This window comes from Anser brachyrhynchus, assembly GCF_964034855.1.
Source record: "Anser brachyrhynchus genome assembly, chromosome: 3".
Taxonomy (NCBI): Eukaryota; Metazoa; Chordata; class Aves; order Anseriformes; family Anatidae; genus Anser; species Anser brachyrhynchus.
The window spans coordinates 51,309,874-51,322,937 of NC_137696.1; the positions used below are offsets into that span (position 1 = coordinate 51,309,874).

A 13,064-nucleotide genomic window follows, 5' to 3' on the forward strand; every position below is an offset into this window, starting at 1 on the left:
TTTTTTTTATCGATCTTTATTTTGTTAATGCTTACAAACGTTTGTCTTTAGTTCTCTCTGAGCAGAAGTAAAACCAACCAGCAATTTCCTTTTTCTTGTAGAGGAGTAAACATCACTTGCAGTAAGACTGCAAGTGGGGTGGTAAGACATGCTGAAGTGTAAAGAATCTAGTCCAGCAATGTAATTCCTATGGCTCTTTTATAAACAAACAGTAATTTGTGCATTCTGTTTTATGGAAAGCATTGGTTATGATTTAACAGGATTTGGGGGGAATGGAAAGAGTGAGTTGGAAATATAAGAAGGAAACAGTAAAGGAATTAGATCCTGATGAATTAATGCAGGAGAAAATCATAAAATGTTTATTGGAAGAAATATCACCTTAACTAAAATGACTTAATACTTCACCCCTGCAGTCTCCACCTGGGCCCCTAGTGAACCACTCTGAGTTAAAGATGCAAATGTATGCTTTGAAATGAGACTTTATTTGCCATTATCAAACCCGCAGCTATACCATCACAGATGTAATCTGCTGTAACTGGTAGATGTGGCTGCCAATTAGTAAGTCCATTCACAGAGAAACTTCTGTTTCAGCACTGGCTTCTTCACTCTTGACCTGGAGCCTGCTTTGGCTCAGGCCATGGACGTGCTGCATCCCTGTGCACCAGCATGTCATACTGCAGCAGTGGGCCTCTGCTGGCAAGTCTGCGGGCACAACATCCAAAACATGCTTGGGACTCATGCCTTTCAGCGGAAAATAAAAAACCCTCAGATGAATAATATGAAATATTTTTTCCAGCAATAAGAGGATATTCCTAAGGCTGCTAGTGTCTTGTAGTTTATTCCAGGACATATGGGGATGGATGCTCCACTAAGGTTATTTTTTCTTAAATCTTCGAAGGGTCTTTCTGAGGATATAGAGGGATTGTGCAGACACTGTCACTGTGTCAAAGGTGACATGTGTTAAAAATAAAAGATTCAAGAAGTAACATCCTAGCATTTAAATTTCCAGGCAGCTGTGTGAGCTGCTGTTTCTTCCTAAATCATCCGTGTCTCATGGGAAACGGCTGGGACAAGCTGCTGGGTGTTTTTACGTCACTGTAGTGAATCTGTTCTTCCTGAAAAGCTGGAACCTATTTATTTTTAACAGCCTCACTTATTTCCCAAGGGTCAGCATGTTTTCACATACTGCATTTTAAAAATTTCTGAAGCAGAAATGACGATTAGACCTGTCACTCCTTTCACAATGGAAGACTTTGTTAGCTGCCAGCTCCCTCGCCTCCTTCTGTGGTAGCAAGCCATAAGGTTTTGAGACAAGAATACAGTAAGTGACATATTTCCACTTTTTGACACTCCCTCCGCTTTGCTATAATCATAACCCAGTTCTAAAACCCTGTTGTTCAAGCTAATCTGGCAGTAAAAGTTAGACACGGGCACACACAGTATGAGTATGTAGAAGAGATGTAGTGCAAGCAGACTCTGCCTGGGCGTTCATCGAAGGCTTCTGGGCTTGTACTTAATCTCTTATATGCTAATTGATTTCTATTGCAATCAGAGCTCCCTTCCTTCTCCTAGGCGCTTCGTCTGCATGGGGCTCACTGGTTCTCCTTTTGCAGTCACAGACTGCTATGGCTTCTGAGGAAGGATCTAGATGGCGCATGGGCTTTTGAAGAAAAGAGGGCCAAAACCACCCAAATGCTGTTCCCATTGAAACACAGAAGGACCAAGAGCTTATTGTGAAAATGAAAAGGAACAGAATGTTTTGTTTTTCTCTTCTGACTGCTCTCACAACTGTTAATGTGAGGAAAATCTGAAATGGCAGTTTTGTTGTAATATGGGACAAAAATCTGTATTGGGATTTTCCCTAGGACTGGAATTCTAGTTCCTAGTCAGCTCTGCTAGAAACTCTTCCACCTTGTCTGCTACACTCTTGACATGCTGTGTGCTACTACAGAGATGTTTCAGTGACTGTGCTAGTCCTCTGATATGCGTGGATAATTTCCATGTGAATGCATGTGGTAGTCCCTATTTTTCCTTCCTCCATCTAAATCCTACGAGAATAGAACTTCAGCAATGTGTTGAATAGTAGCACGGTGTTTCCCAACCTCATAATTAGTTCTCCATATAAACCTGCTGTGGAAGGAAGCGGTCTGGGTCTATCACAAACAAGTAGCAGATAACTTTTTAAAGTCAGGCAAGTTTAATTTTCTTCTGACCAGTCTGTTGCAAATATTTTTAAGGTGGTTTTCAACTCCTGAGTGCAACCTTTTATTCCTGCAGAAAGAGCTTTTATATAAAAATCTTACTAGAATGGTTGCAAATATTTTTCCCATTTTAATTATTTTTTTTGGTTAAAACTGTATTCTGGACAAGTTCCTTTACTGCAGATATATTAGGGCATTAGATGACTATTCCAGAAGCACAAATAAAAGTGATTCTAAAGATGTATTTGCTATTTAAAATCATTTGTGGTTGAAGTGAATTAGGAGATAAGTTGTATTAGTAAAAGTGGGAAATGTTTATATATTTGAGTTCATCTACTGTAAATGTCAGGCTTTCGAAAGAAGAATGAGCTGCATTGCAACCCAGATAATGGGTTGCTTTTAATTTATTACTTCAGGTAAAGAGCTAACCAAAGTACTTTGCTGCAGCAAGTTGAGGGTTTTTTATTCAATTCATACATCCTGGCCGGATATCTACACGGAATTGACAAAACACCCCCAAAACATCCGGTTCCAGAAGCAGTACAGTATTGAGTAAAACCTGGGATGGAACATCTATGGTTAGTCTTTTCTTTGGTTGTTCCAAATGAATATCTGTAATATAGATTTTTCAAAGAACTGTAGTTTTTTTTTAAAAAAAGACCCTTGGCTTCAGCAAAACATCAAAACAGGTCATTTTAAAGACAATAGCATACTCCATCAGTGATAAGAACAAACAGGAGTTGTGTTGCTGATGTGAAGTCCCAGCCCAGTGGCTCTCTTTTCCATGACAGTAAAGAACCCAAGGTAAACACCTCCTTGGAGGATGCTATTGAGTCTATATGTTTCTGAAAATGAGCTAAGTCAGAACTGGTTTATAAAGGAATCTTTTATGTGGTATCCTTCACTGATACCCACATTTCTGAGGCAATAAATAAAGTATCTGTCAGTCCCAAGCACTGAGTCAAAGCAGTGGTAGAACGCTATACCAATATTCTCCTGTTGTTACCATGGGCTTCATCCGTGTTACAGTACTGTTACACTAGACTAAGCTTAATTGCTCTTAATTATCTCAGTGCAGTGCAGCAGGTACAGGAAAAAGCAGAGCTATTGTGGCCTCGGTCAGGTGGCGAAGACTTTGGACATGCACTTGGGAGAGCTGTGGAACAACTTTGAAGCATTCCTTGACTGGCTGGATCAAAATTTCTCACAAAACTGCATTTTTGTCCTCTAGGGAAAAACAGAAGGCAGGCCTGTGCTTGTAAGTCAAAAATGTCTTTTCTTAGCACTCCTTGCCCCAGACAGATCAAACAATCTATACAGTGTTTTTAGTATCCTCTGCTTTTAATGAATGAATGGGCAAGATTGTTCCAGGTGTGACTCAACCTCAATTAACTTCAGTGATCAGAGATTATGCTGGTCCATTGAGTTTCTCTCAGGTTTGGTAGGCTGCCAAAATGAATCATGGCAATACGAGGGCTCCTTACAAGTAAGGCCTGAACTCAAATTCATTCATTCATTTATCTTTCTCTCACTGGCAAACCACACAGTTGCTTACATTGGCACCTATAAACAGAATGGTGAGAATCCGCCGGTGTTTCACTCCACGGCTTTCTGAAAATATATCCCTCAATTTCTTGTTCCCCTAATAGTTGGGAAATGTTATGCTCAAATATTTCTGGGTAAACTTTTAGTCCTTGTGCTAGCATTTACCTTCCAGAATAATGACCTTCACGGTTAGCTCACTTGATGATTTCTTTTTGATAAATTCAGCTCTGGTTAAAAGTGTTAAGCCTCATTTATATTATAATGAATACACTCGATCTTAGATGCTAAGCACTCTCAGACAGCTGCAGGATGGGGGGAGACACGTGAAAATCCCAGGTACCAGAGGTACAAGCCAGAAAGTACTGGCCAAGCACTGGCTTAGAAAGACCAAAGGAGCTGGTAGATCTCCTTTGGCCCTATTTGTTACTCTTGGGCTGATATAACGAAGAAAGGAGAAGTGAAGAACAGCTAAATTGACATCCCTGGAGGCTGAAGACTTCCACCTACAGAAAAAGCAGTGGATGCTGCACTGCAAGCTTCCTTGCTTGATACGCTGCCATGAGGGCACCCTCAAACTCATTCTCAAGGGAGCCCTCTAGAGAAGAAAAGTACTTGTTCCCGCACCTACACCTGTGACCTTGCTGCTTATGCTGCCAGAGATAACTGCAAACTTGATGACTTCTGAGCTAGATGTGCCTTCCTTTGTCTGAACCATGGACCTAATGTTGCTTCTCATGGTGCTTGCTTCTGACGTGGGTATGGTTCATGCCTCAGAACATAAGCTACCTCCTCACCTACGAAAAAATACTACAGACTTCCTTCTGCTGGTACCATCTCTTCCCTGGGAAAATCAAAAACACTCCTCTGAAGAGGTTTTTGTTTGGTATGCATTAATGTTTGGTATGCATTAGTGTTTGAGCTTGGGCCAGTGTTTTTATTATCCTCCCTTTGTCCTGCTGTCCTAAATCTCCTACTTCATTCTAGATATGTCATTATCTGAGTATTGGCTTCACCTCTGCAATCACAGGGATTATTTTGTTGTGATTAGATACTTGTACCTGGTATAATCCCTGTACTTTCTTATGCAACACCTGTCCAGAGCTTCCCAGTTCGTGTCTTTTGGGGAAGTGTAGACGCAGAATTATGTGGCCTTTGTTTACCGGGCGATGGTAGGGAACAGCTGGGCTCCAACTGCAATTTTGGATAGTTCCCCATCTGTGGAGTCATAATTTCTGAGTGTAGAAAGTCTGGCTGCTGCCTGAGCTAGCACGTGCGTGTGTTTATGTGCACTGAGAGCAGGCGTAGGCTGAAACTGGAAGGAAGAGTGCAGATAAGCAGAGGGAGTAAGGCTGCAGACTGTGACACCCTGCTTTTGACTGCTGCAGTCCTGGAGCCTGTGACAGCTGCCTTTAGGAGCTGGGGCCATCCCAAGCAGAGGGTGCATTTGACATTTTGAAGCCCTCAAGTACACATGCAGCAAGCCTTCTCAGTCCTCGGCCCCTCAGCAGGTGGTGTTTGTGCTTGCAGGTGTGGACACAGGCTCTTGTTCACAGACAGAGCTACAAAGGTACCTCTGTAGGCAGAGCATCATGCAGCTTGCTTGGTCTCCCCTGCTGGGGCTGCAGGCATGGCATGCTGCGTGCAGCCCCACCTTGCTGGGCGGCTATGCTTTACTGGACCCCTGGAGGCATGGAGGCAGGTTTAACTGGCTCTGGTTATGCTGCAAGGGAGAGCATAGAGCAGGAATGACACACTGCCCCTTTTTTAGACTTTCTAATCAGGGACGGGGTGCAGCATGAACAATGGCAATCAGGCTTATTCACAGCATCTCCATCAGCTCACTGCAATCCTCTCTGGTTCTGGATCAAGGAGGTATTTTCAGCATTGTTTCTCATGGTAATTTGCACGTTCAAAGCTGCTTTTTTAAGACTGTGTAACCAAAACTGCCAGACCAGAAAGCTCTCGTAAGAAACCAAACTTCAGAAATTAAAGGAAATAAGCTTTTGTTCAGGAACGCTCCAGAGAGAACAAGAGGAAATGTAAACAGTGCATATAATCTACTCTCCATCCCAGCTTTATGCTCCCTCTTGGGCAAGGAACGGCTTGCTCGCTTTTTCCTAAAGAAGCAGATTTCTATAGACACTCTCCAGAGCCAGGATTTCCTGATTCACAGATGCTGTTGGTAGACAGAAGGCAGCTAGATGTCTCCACTCCACTGCAGTTCTAACCAGTTCTTGCACGGATATTTATTTATTAGTTTTAATTCAATTTTTTTTCCACATCCAGTATAATCCAGTATATGTGAGGGAGGACTGCACCAAACTGTAGTTAAACAACCCTGGAATTTGTTGTTTTCTCTCTTCTGCCATAAAACTGATCTTCTGTCCAACAACCTACAGCCTCCTTGTAATACTAAGACACTGCATGATTTGCTAGTTATTTTAAGGTCCATGTGCAAGCCAGATAGATGCAAATATATGCAAAACAGGAAAGCAAACTTTGCTCAAGTGAAAGCTCACCTAAGAGGTCTAAGAATAGGTTAATCCATGCTCACTGCTCACCAGGTACCCAAATGTTGTGTACTTGAAGTTGGAAGGACTGTTAGGATGACCTTCTGACTCCTGGAATAGTGGAGCCCACAGAATCTCACCCCCCAAACTCTGCAGTAATGTTATAACCTCTGGAACGATGCCCAACAAGTCTTGAGCTAAAAACTCCAGACAGATTGAATTGTGTCCTGGGGAAGCAGATGCAACGGTTAGTTTCTCTAAAACGTGGATGACCTTGTTTAGCTTCATTTTTCAGGCATTGGATCCCAGTCTGCCTCGTTAATGTGTTATATTATTTAGTGTTTATAGTTTGTTTAATCAGCATCAGGTGGAAGTGAATCCCAAAGACCTGCAGAAGCCTGTCACCTCAAGATGTTTCTCCTTCAACAGTTCCATTTATAAACTAAAAGACCAAAAATAGTATTATCTAAGGCCTGTTTGACTGTTTCTATCGAACTTTTAACCAGCGTTGATCATGTTGCTCTCCTTTAATTTGCATAGTTACTGCCTCTAAAGCATTGCTGTTGTGCTATAGTAACCAGGTGTGTGTTCTCTTAATGGCAAATTAGGGGGAATACTGGCTGGGGTAGCCTGCAGTGAGCGAGAGGTGAGCTCAATCCAGTTATTTTCCATTTGTTGTAGGCTCTACCCATCCACATAATTACCACACCTCTGGTGGCAGATAATTGGGGATCCTGGGTCTGCTCTTTTGCTTTTCCATTGTTTTGCCTAGGATCATTGCCAAGCTGGATGACCCATGGCTATATCCTGTTTATATCTTTTTCCCCCCCCGTAATATTGGCACTACAGGAGATTTTTTCCAGTAATCTGGAACTTCCAATTGACTTTCCATTGACTTCAGTGCATTTTGGATCAGGTCTTAAAACGAACATCTGGTTGCAAATTCATTAGCCAAGGCCTAACAGGACAGCCTCCACAAACCAAATACCTTCAGACTTTGTTTTAATACTCCTTGAATGTCTTATTGCTGGTATAAAAAAAAAAATAAATAAATTGGTGGTCTCAGGAAATGTAAGACAGTGGCTCCAATAGCACTGAGCGTGGCATTGACAACGTGCTCACCTGCTGTTCTCTGATCCTGTTATTTCCTCTTCAGAAGTATAGCTGAACATATTTCTGGCTATGCTGCCCAACACACAGGATTTACAGCTCAGCTGAGCTAATGTTGGTGTTGGAAGGCTACCTTCCTAATTTCTCCCATTCCCTTTCCATTTAGTCAAGAAATTGTGCCGCATTTTATAAAATGGTTCCAGGTTCTCGGTAGGTGCTAGGATGAGAATTCCCCTGCTCTCCCCCAGCCAACAGGTTAGCAGCAGGCACTGGCACCACCATTTTTATGTAACAGTCGAGTCCTCTTTTAGAACTTGGAAGGGATCTAGGAGGTATTTTTAGGCTTTGAGGGTTTATTTCATCTGCAAAGAAGATATTCAGCTTTCTAAAACCCCAAATAAATGGGAGTCAACCTCAGCTATATATGTTTGCATTTATTACTATAAATACACAGGCATATAAAACCAGGGAAAGTAAAACCTGTCCCACTTCATCTATCCTGTTTTAATTTGCTTCCAGTAGTTTATGCAAGCAGGAAAATACATAGGGACACAGGGGAAAATAGGTTTCTAAAGAGATTGCATTAATCTGAAAAAAAAAATCCCAATGCACATTAAGAAAGGCAAATTTGATAGTTCATTTAGCAAAGACATCAGTGCCTGTAGACACAGAATTTTTACAGCTCTGCTGGATTCCAATCTTTAAAAGTTTCTTTTGTTGTTGAAACAATAAATTTATAAATGTTACTCATCTTTTTTTTTGGACTTTCTCTATTTAATCAATTTAAAGTATATGCGGATTATCTAGGTCTCTCATGGTGTGGATCTTTCTGACTATCAGTGCGTTTATAGTTAAACAAGTGAGGCATTTGGACTGTAGTCATTTTGATTTATAGCAGCAGGAACAAAGCGAGAGAGTACAGACGTCAGTGCTGCTGCTGCTGATCTGGCAACAGAGACTTCCTAATGTACAAATTACGTCTTTCACCACACAATTCCCTCCCTACCCTAACTAGAGACAGGGAGGCATGGTTATTTAATGTGGTTCATGCAATCTTATGCAAAGGTGTATGTACAGTACTGAGTGGATATTATATAGCTCATTTTAGGCACAGTTTATATTTCGCAGTGCTTTTTCATTTTAAAATGAATTTTCCGTAATAGCAAATATGCAGTAGTTCAGTTTCCTTGTCCCTTTTAGACAAAGCAGTCAAGTGTGAGTTAAGGCCAGTTGTGGAGGTGGCTGTGGTGCTTTACTGATGCAGCCACCTGTCCCCGGAAAACTGCAGTGAAACTACTAATTCCTTTGTGCATAGACACCATGATGTTTCATCCATGTGTGGCCCTGGAAGCATTTTAATAAGGCTCCAGATTTCCTTCGCAGCTCCCTGGACCACCAGGAGGAAGGAGGGCTGTTTTGAGAAGTAATATTGAATATTGGTGATGGAACAAAGCACAGCTCCAGAGATCTCTCACAGGTGGGATTTCAAATTCCAGGGCTTCACATAACTGTCTATACCTCTTCCTATTCTGTATATAGAGATCCTGCCAGTCTTATTTTTTTTTTTCGAATGGCACAAAGCATTCCGCTAGCCAAAAACTAGTGTCTGCTCAGCTGGACAAAACAAAATCTGCTGGCAGTCATCACACCGAGGGACCAGGCATCACACTGCTCTGGTTAATAGGTGGCTGCATTTCATTAGTGGCTGAAGTGATTCCTGTGCATATAGCACCATAGCCTGTGTATCTGCTAAGCCTTTAAAGCACTTTGGGATGAAAATAGCTCAATGCAAAATAATGGTCTCAATTTAGCACTGCAATCTGCAGCCAAAGACTTGGAGCAACTCCCAAGGCAGAGCAAAGATTGACTTGTTTCAAACCCGCTTCTCCGAAGACAGATCCAGTAAGTGCAGCTCCATATTCTGTGCAAAGGCAGGGAGCTACCCTGCATCCATTAGGCTGCCACCGCTCCCCTCTGGTGCGCCGACAGGAAGGAGAGACTATTTCTGAACAGACAGCAGGCCAGTTCCTGCTCCGCAGGCAGTGTTCCTCCTTCAGTGTCATATGGCACACACAGGCAGTGGGTGCCCTCGCTCTCGCAGGTCAGCTTTAATCTGGGGAAATAAATAGTAAAGTCACCATTATTAATATGTATGCGTGCAAGCTATCAGCCTTGTCTCCCACTTAATGTGCTTGGGTACTGATGGCTGCATCATTCATAACAAGCAAAGCGCCTGATCGAATCCTGAGATTGGTTTTGTTGCCCTGGAATGAGAGAGTAAGGAAAATGGTAAAACAGCAGAGTCGCAGCAGCAGAACCTGGATGATCGCTGGTGAGTGTGGGCCCTTGCTTGTTCCTGGGAGTCCATGGGATCTCCTCCAAGGGTCTGCTGCTGCTGCTCCTTGCTCAGGCTGTGCCTGGAACAGCTCAGGTCACAGAGCTGCTTGCTGGCCAGGATAGCATGTACCAGGCCATGCTCGGTCGCTTCCCTGAGAACCTCTGTCCCTACGGGGTGCTGTGGCCTGGCGGGTAGACATTTGGGGAGGAGAATCCCCACTCATACATTAAATGAAGTGTCTTAACAAGGAGGTGATGTAAATGCACTTTTACATGTAACTTGGGTATTAAAATGCATAAGCGTGTTCCTGTTGGATCCCTATTGCCATGCAGCATTGTTTTTAAGACACCAGGTTTATGTTTCCCTTTTTTGTATATAAAAAAAATACAAATAATGAGTTTCAAAAGCGCAGTGGAGCCCTTGCTGTGCATTAGTTATTCAGCTGTTAGATTCCTTTTTACTCTTCAAAAATCTAGTTTATGGTCTAATTGCTTGCCCTTTTTAGATTTTTTTTTTTGAGGCAAAATGGTTATTCAAAGTAGTTGGTACTATGGAACTAAACTGTTTCTTAAACTTGCTTTTTTAGAATGGACAGGGAAAAAATACACTACAATACAATTGTTAATGCAGCCAGTCCTAAGCTGGAAGGGAGCAGGGGTAAGGTGCAGCTCAGAGGCTGTAGGACTGGCAATACCTTCTACCACAGGGACCTGGGCAGCACCAGGCTCATTTGCAGTCTGAATGAATACGTAGTCTGTAGGCTGCTCCGATTTATCCCACTGATCCCCGACCTCAAAAGACCTTTATCTGCTGGGGACGTGGGGGGAGGTTGGGGGCTTGTTTCACGCTGCTCGCATGGTGGCATTGGGGGGGCGCAGGGTCTGCTCCAGCTGCTCAGCATCACCAAGGGCTCCTGCATGGGAGGGCAGTGCGAGCTGCGCCAGCAGCACTTGCCAGCGTCAGAGCAGCTTGGCAGGGTCGCGGTGAAGCTGAATCGACACGGGGCAGGGTTTGGCCGGAGCGGAGCCCTGTGTTCTGCCAGCCAAATCCAGTGACGCTTGAATTCACTGATTCCCATTGACTTTAATAGGGCCGGGATATTGTCTCCTCTGCCTAGCTAAGCACAGATACCTTCTGAAGTAGGGCAAGGTCTGACCCTACAACAGTCCAGGGAGCTTTGCCATCAAATTCTCCTGAGGAAAAGAAACTGGGTGGAAGGCAATGCTTGGGCAGAAAATGTAAATAAATACGCTAAATACGCTCTGGGTTTAACTGTGCCCTCAAGCCTTCCCTCTGACCTTGCCGAGCAGGACAGGAACACAGGCTCAAGGCTGGGGCTGGGTGTGCAGCTGAGGACACGCACAGAGCAACCATTTTACAAACCATTATTCTTTAGAGCCCAGGACTTGATGATTAAAGGCCGGGGGGGGGGGGGGGGGTACAGTTGGAAGATGAGAAATGACAGTGATTTTTACATTCAGACAATGTAAAAATGCTGAACAAGTAAGCTATTAAAAATGGAGGTGTGGTGTGTGTAAGAAAAGGTTGCTCGCCTTCCTGAGAGGAAAGCCCGTTGCTGTACATCAAGCCGGGAGTGCGGGGGCTGCATTTTGCCGGGGTCTGGGCACGGCCTCCTGCTGCCAGCACTGCAGAGGCACGGGGGGGGGGGGGGTGGCCGCAGGCACCTGAGGAAACCCACGTACACGCGTGACGTGGGGCATGAGGGACCGAGAATAAAGGCGTGTTGGGGGTGAATTACAGTCCTTATTCTCAAAATTTATTATTTTAAACTAGAAAGGGTATTGGGGGGGGGCACACAAAGGAACCGTTAGCTGCGAACGTGCCGGTAGCACCCGCCTGACGGCCTGATTTATAAGCGGCATCATAAAAATCCCATTAGGCGTCTCATTGAGAAAAAAAAAATAGAGAGAGAAAAAAAAAAAAGAAAAAAACAGCAGAGGAGAAAGGAGGGGGCGGCGGCTGGGGGCGGGGGAGCGCAGGGCCCCGGTGCGTGTCACTGAGGCAGCATTGACGCAGGCAGCTCTGACGGCAGCAGCCGCCGCGGCGGGGACGGCGCGGGGCTGACTGGCAGCGGCGGGCGCGCGCGCGGCCGTTGGGGCGGTTGAGGCGCTGCCTCCTCTCCAGCCGCCGTGCCCGCGCGCCGGCCCTCCCGCCCTTTTCCCTTTCCCGCCTCCCCCAACCGCCGCCGCGCGCGCCCGGGGCTGGCGGCCGTTGCCGCGGCGGCTCGGGGTTCGCTGAGGGGAGCCCCCCGCCCTCAGGCCCTGGCCGCGTAGGCGCTGCTTGTGGGGGCTGCACGTTTGCGAGGCGGAAAGCCGATAGTGCATGGCACTGGTAACGTTGTCCCTCCGGTTTGGTTCTCGCGGCTCGTAGGGAGCTGGGGGACTGCCGCCTTTTGGGGGAGAGACTCATCTTTCCCGCAGAATTCCCAAGGGTTTTCCCTGTGCCCTGTCTCCAAGATGCAGAATCAGACACTGGTATTGCTGATAATAAAAACACTTAGGGTTTACTTGTCTCTGAAGCTGACTTGAGCCCTCACAGTGAACTCGAATCCCATTCACAGGCTTTCCCCTGCGACTGCCATGTAATCGTTTGTCTTCAGGACCTGAAGGCTTCCCTTACAGCAATAAAAGGTGGCAACAGTAAGGTTTTTGCTGTGCCTCCCTGCCTTTGGTGCTCCAACTGCTGTTAAGCAACACTGGAAATACCTTGTCTGCGTGACCGGTGTGCTCTTCCCAGAGAGCGCTTAGGAAGGACCTCACATTTTGGGGTCATCAGCCCAGTAACTTCCAGCACCGTATTCAGTACAACCTTTTTATCAAAAGGACAGTACAGGAAAGAGTTTTTTGCCTTCTGTCAAGCAAGATGATTTCTGAGGGAAAGCAAAAATGTAGCACACAGGCCCTGACTGAAGAAGCAGAGGCAAACAACGGCGGCACAATCTGCTGCAGTACTGACCTGGAAGAAGGCTGCTGGGGTCTGGGTCCCAGCTAGTGCCAGGTGACAAATGACACAGCATGTATCTTTATTATTATTATTATTTTCCAGCAGGCAGGACATTTTTAGGAGCACACAGGATCCCGTGTTATCTGATTGTCCTATCTCATCCACCAGTACAATTCAGGGACTTTTTTGGTCAAAGCAGTAGACTGACACTGGTGGAAGGGAAGGAGATGAGACCAGGTTGCTCAGCTAAAATTACTCTCTTCTCCCATATATTAGTTTGGGAGAGCAGAGCTGCCACTGGTCTTAGGCTTGATCAGTAGGAGCTGGATTCTTCTTTCTCTCACAGTAGTTTTATGCTATTTGGCTATGGGTGCAGTTGCTTCTGCCTTACAGCTA

The 13,064-nt window shown here is 44.8% G+C and overlaps 2 long non-coding RNA genes across 2 annotated transcripts in view; both read left to right on the plus strand.

Moving 5' to 3' along the window:
* The window catches only part of LOC308193611, a 47,450-nt gene that overhangs the window by 17,902 nt on the left and 16,484 nt on the right, over positions 1-13,064 (plus strand). The window lies entirely within an intron of this gene.
* Positions 1,171-2,749, plus strand: LOC308193615. The gene is made up of 2 exons (XR_013949815.1): positions 1,171-1,321; positions 1,573-2,749. It is a non-coding gene; the product is annotated as an uncharacterized lncRNA (long non-coding RNA).